Genomic DNA, 6,265 nt, shown 5'->3' on the forward strand with positions numbered 1-6,265 from the left:
TCCGAAGATTAAGTTAGTATCTTTTCGAAGTGGAATAGGAACAATAAAAGCTTCTCGGTTCGAGAGCGTTTTTGTGGTTTGGGCTTTGTTTGTTTTTTTTTTGTGGTTGCAATTAATGTATGTGTGTCATAAATGAGGTCTACCCTTACTATTTATAGTAAGGGAGAACTGTACCTCAATTAGGGTATAAGGGACACGTGTCTGCAAAGGAATTGGGCCTTTGCAGACCGCTGAAAGATTGACACGTGTCAAGCCTTTATTGGGCCACGTGTCTTAGGGTATTTTCACCCTAAACAATATTAATTAACATGTGGCCACTTTTATTAAATAAAACGTTAATATTTAAGTTAATGTATGTACCAAACTGACCATCAATATATTTTTTATTATTTATGTGCAAGGATTGCATAAAGTAATGAAATAAATACTATCTCCCCCTAATCCTTGCATATGGGGCATGAAATGAATCCAACAACCTTTAAATCTCTTTCACCCTTTAAGACATAAATTCTTTTAGCAATGCATAATAAATATATCAAGCATAAATATAACAACCTTTAAATTCTTTAAGGCATAAATTCATGTATCAAGCATAATAAAATTATTCTTATAAACTCTTACTCATAACTCTTGCCCAATTATATTAATCTCTTATAAGTACGGGCATAATAAATATATCTTTACAAGTAAGTTTCCCACTATGTCATCTTTCTCTTGCTCAAATATATATTGTGCAATCATGTTAAATTTGCAGATAGTATAATTTTTTTTTTATTTTTTTTTTAGAGAGAATCATAATCTAGTAATCTATAAATCATTAATATCACCCAAATAAAGATTGATATCTATAATGACCACCAAATTAAATTTAATCACACATCATCAATACTTATACCATCGTGTTAGTATGCTTCATAATAGTACCCTCTTATGAGATTACCAACAATATGACCATGGTACAAAGTTAATGTCAATTATAATATGATGTATGTACATGAGATAATTTAAAGTATATATTCAAAGAATAAAATTTGGAACTTCAAGTCCAATATTGAAAAGGAGTATGCGATTATAGAGTATTAGCTTGCAACTTATTATCATTGATTTTATAGTTTAAATACAATTGAAAAAACATGCATCTGACCCAAGCATCAAGCAATTCCTCAACAAAACAAATTAAGATAAATTAAAGTTGTAGATGAACACAATAAATAAAATATAGATATTTTGTCAATATTAAGGATGCAAAATAGACTTGAAATACAAATAAAATGGGTCTTTTGGTTAATAGAGCTACGAATTGATAAAGTCAATCTTATCTTTAATAGTTTGTTATGCATAAATATCTTGATGAGTAAAATATCTTAGAATTATGGTTAAGAAACTAAAGACTTGATATTATGTGAGGCAATGATCAAATACTCCATATCCAATCAAAAGAATAAAATCAAACATCACACAGTAATACTTATACCATAATTTATTATAATAAGGTAGCAATGATAATCATAAATCATGCCTTAAAATAAACAAGATAACATAATAATATAACTTGACATATGTCATACTCATGTAACAAAAGCATATGTTAATTAGTATGGAAGTAATTTTTCCTCATTTACATCTTCATTCACTAGAGATATAATGTAGTACAAAGAAAAATTCCTACGGAGGAAATGTTATGAAATAATACGAAGTAACAATTAGTCTTGCAATAGTAACTCATATATCCTCAATTATGATCTTCTAGTCATAAATCAACGAAAGTTACCGTTGTTTAACAAGCCCTTTTAGTTTGATTCAATTACTCATTACCATAAAACAACAACAAAAATAGAGAAGTTTTATTATCCATTCAAAATAGGAAATTGTGCTACAAAGGGATTTATCCTACGAAGCAATTGCTAAAATATAAATTTATGTTATGAAGTCATGAAGAAACTACTATAGAAGAAATTATTGGAGTCAAGTAAAACACAAGCACAATAATATGCACAATGTTCTAAGTTTATTAATGTACCAGGCACAATGGTTATACAAGGAAGAAAACAAAGCCTTGCTCACCAAGGCTGTTAGTTTCCTAATAAAAGATATCCTACCAAAACGATAGTTGAATATATGAAAATATTATGCCTTTATAACATTAGTATATTCTATCCATCAATCAAACCAAAAAAATATATTTTATAATTTGATATAATAAGTCAGACCAAATAGAAAGATCGATTTATACAATTTTAGCACACGATGATCTATTATAGCTCTTAGACTTATTTAACATTCCTTATAAATCTGATATGAATATATGATAAATATGGAGTAACAAATTAGGAGTAAAATTCCCGTACATATTACTAGTGTGACATCACAACTAATAAAGTAATTGTATCAAATACATATACAATCTGATGAGTAAATCACCAAACATCCCATTATGCTTATATCATGGTTTCTTATATTAATAATGTATCTCATAAATCATACATAATAATCATTTAATCAAAGACAATGAATTCAAATAATATGCCACATCGCAATATAGTATCAGATCAATACTTCACCATAATGGACAATTATGCAAACCATTATTCGTGTAAGCATATGAATTTAATCAAAACAATTCACTAGTTCATGGATACAGTGCCGACAAAATTCAATATAAAAACTACTATTATTATATATAGTTGCACAATGAATCTCAAGCAATAAAACTTACCATAATGATGTTTATTTTTCTTTTCGTTTGCTCAATCGGTTAGGGATGGTGCTGATAACGTGTTATAAAATAAGGAGAAACATGAGAGAGATTGTGAAAGAATCGATCAGTGTATTTCTATTCCATATGACGGGGGTATATATATACAATATAATTAGGGTTTGATTGGATAAGTATATAAACCCTAGATTTATCTAGAATATTTTGGAATGATACAAGGAGTATAATGGGCAACCACACAATATTTCATAACAGGATTGTAATTTTGGAGAAACCTCATTAACTGACTAGTTTAGCTCCCGTACGATGTACGATTTTACATGAAGAACAAAAATTTATTAATAATTACAAATTCAAAAGCATCATAATATCTTAAAATTAATTGAAAAACTTTTCAAAATAAAAAAATTGTACTACCTCCGCTTTTTTTAGTTGACACGTATTCCTTTTTGGAAAATTTCTTTTTAGTTGACACGTTTCTATTAAGTAAATTTTGTATTAGAAACTGACAATTTTACCCACTCTCTCCTCCCAAAAAAAGACCCACTCTCTCTCCTCTCTCCTCCATACCCCCTCTCTTCTAGAATGAGCAGACCTTCGCTCTCTCTTCCATACTCACTCTCTCTCCTCTGTATTCTATCACTAGTTACTTTTTTTTCTTTTCCAAAATTTTCAAACATCTCCCATGGATGGGATAACTATCTGCGCATAGGACCTATTGGCAAGGAATGCCTATAGGATAGAATTCTTAATAAATAGGTTGAAATTGTGTGGGGACAAGGTGCTAGCTGGTATAAAAAAATAACGGGGCAAAGATAGTGAAAATGGGGAAACCAAAATCTAAGCGGGAAACCAAAATGAAGTCTGACAAAGCAACTTTCCTCTTTCTTCCCAAAGCAAAGTGTTACTGTTCATTGGCGAATGGAGCGAAATTAAATTGAAGGCATTGAAGTCCTTTCCCAGGTGCACTAAAGCCATACAAATGTCGTAAATTTGACATTGGTAATTGAGGATGAGAACGAGGTTAGGTGACATTCTTGGCGTGGATTTAGCTGAAGCACTTGGTGACGGTGGAGAAGACGGACATGGCTGCGTTAGGGAGCTGGGATTTGATTGTGAAAATGTAAGTTTCGTACATGCATTATTGTAATTATTCAGTTTGAAGGTAGATTTGAATTTAATTTTTAGGGTTTACTCTTTAAATTGGTATTAATTTTGGAAATGGAAAAGTGTGATGTAGTTGTTTATAGATGGTTAGCAGTTAATTTGTGAATCCGAACTACATTTTGACAATACGAAATCGGTTAGCTGCTGATTTATTGGGAGTTGATTTAGCGGAAGCATTGCATGAAGGTGATGAAGAAGGCCATGGTTGCACAAGGGAGTTGCGGTTTGATAGTGAGAATGTAAGTGTTCGAAACCCCTATGTAGGTCGTTTTGCTGTGTATGAGGTATTTGTTTGAGTTAACAGTTAGTAATGCATGAATTAGGGGAGTAAACAAAATTAAATTAGCTGAAAAGTTAGGGTTTTTTTTTGTGGTTCTCAATTATTGGTATCGTTTCAATTTATAGTTGTTGTTGATAGTAATTATGTTATTGCTTAAATAAGATGGCATATTGTTTAAATGTAAGTCATTTTTTGAGCAATTGTTGTTGCTATTGTTAGATTGTTGATTGTAACCTGATTAATTGAGGTGAATGTGGTTAATCTGTGTTATGTATGTTGAAATTTGGAGTAGGTTGAATTTAATATTGAGGGTTGTCTTTAAATTTTGAAATTGATACTTGGAAAATGGTTGTTCATTGGTATGATGGTTTCTGTAGCCATGAAAATGATGTTATGTATAATGTAGATATTGTACTTTGTTACTTGTGGTGGTGTTGTGTATATGATTGTTTTATGGCTGTGTCATTGTTATAGGGGGGTGTTGGTGGTGAGGATGATGTATGTGATAATGAGGAGGGATTTGAGAGTGAGCATGGGTATGGAGAAGGAGATGAGGAGGAGAATGAACAGGGATTAGAAGATGATGGAGAGGAATGGGGGTCAGATTATGAGGAAGTAGAAGTGGAGGAAGGAGTTAAAGATGAAGGAGTTGAAAATTGAGGGTTATCAATGAGTATTTGAATTGGGTAATTATGAAATGTAGACTCTTTTAATTAGATGATGAAGATGTTAGGGTTAGGACCCTTTGTTATGGTTAGGACCCTTTATTGTAAATTTGATATGAACTTCAATCCATGTAATTGAGTAAGTAAATAGGTAATTGGTAATGTTAAATTGCCATAATCTTTGATATGAAAGTAGATTGTTCATTGTTATTTGATAAAATGGGTGTTGTAGTTGAGTTGATGAAATTTGTTTAATGTGTTATAATTGTTTGGGAATGTGTTAGTTTTAGAATGGGAATGGAGTGAAGGATGAGTTGTTGCTAATTGTATGAGTTATTGTCAAACCTGTTTGTATTAAAAAATTGTACAAAAAAAAAATAAAAAGCTTTGAACTTGTTGTTTATCGAACCAGTTGCTGTTAAAGAAGGTAAAAAAAAAGTTTTGTTATGAATTATGTGATCATATTGTTTGTTGGGTTTGGTGTTGTCGTGTATGTTTTTGGTTATTGGTTTTTTGTTGTAATGTTGTATTTTCAATGAGTCATGGTTGTGTATGTGAATTAGGTGGATGTTGTTGATGGATATGAAGATGGTGGGGGGATGATGATCTGTTTATGAGGAGGGATTAGAGAGTGTGAGATTAGTGAGTGATGATGGATTAAGAGAAGGTGAGGTGCAGGAGGATGAAGAGGGGGAAGGGTTTGAGGTTGAGGAGGGCAGATTACGAGGAAGATGAAGTTGAGCCTGGTGTTAAAGGGAATTTGATGGGGCTGGTGCAAAAGGTTCCTCATTCATAACCCCAAAGAAGAACACGATAATGGTGCACACTGTGTTTGGTGTGGAAGAGGAAGTACCACCCCCAAGTTTGGGCATGGTATTTGGGATGAGTTGGATACCTATTTCTGGAGTTATGCTAGGCAAAAGGGTTTTGGTATAGTGAGGGCTGCTTTTGGGTGGGTGGATGTGAAGAAGGAATTGGAAAAGGGGAAGTGTTGTAAGCAGAGAAGGAATGCTAAGTGGACTTGTGACTGTTATGGTTACGCTTCAAGGAAGCGTAAACAGGATGCACTTAAGGAAGGGTTGTTGCAAGATTAGGAGACAGTTCAGAAACAGAAGACTAAAAAGTGCAGGTGTCCTGTGGAGTTGTATGCCAGTGTTAATGAGGAAGGGAGCTGGGTTGTTTGAAGGCTGAATTTGGAGCACAAAGGTCACATTGTTACTCCGGGAAAGTCAAAGGATGTAGCGATGTACCGAAAGAACGAGTCAATGGTGAAAAACAATCATTTAGTCAAGCAGGTGCATACGGCGAAGAAGTCTAAGGTGAAGGTATCCCAAATGTACAGTTGTTATGCTCGGGAGCGTAATGGAGTGGAGGAGATAACATTTACGCAAAGAGACTTGGAGAATGCAGTGGCTCGTAAATCCTGACTTGAGCTTA

This window comes from Chenopodium quinoa, unplaced genomic scaffold, assembly GCF_001683475.1.
Source record: "Chenopodium quinoa cultivar QQ74 unplaced genomic scaffold, ASM168347v1, whole genome shotgun sequence".
Classification (NCBI taxonomy): Eukaryota; Viridiplantae; Streptophyta; class Magnoliopsida; order Caryophyllales; family Amaranthaceae; genus Chenopodium; species Chenopodium quinoa.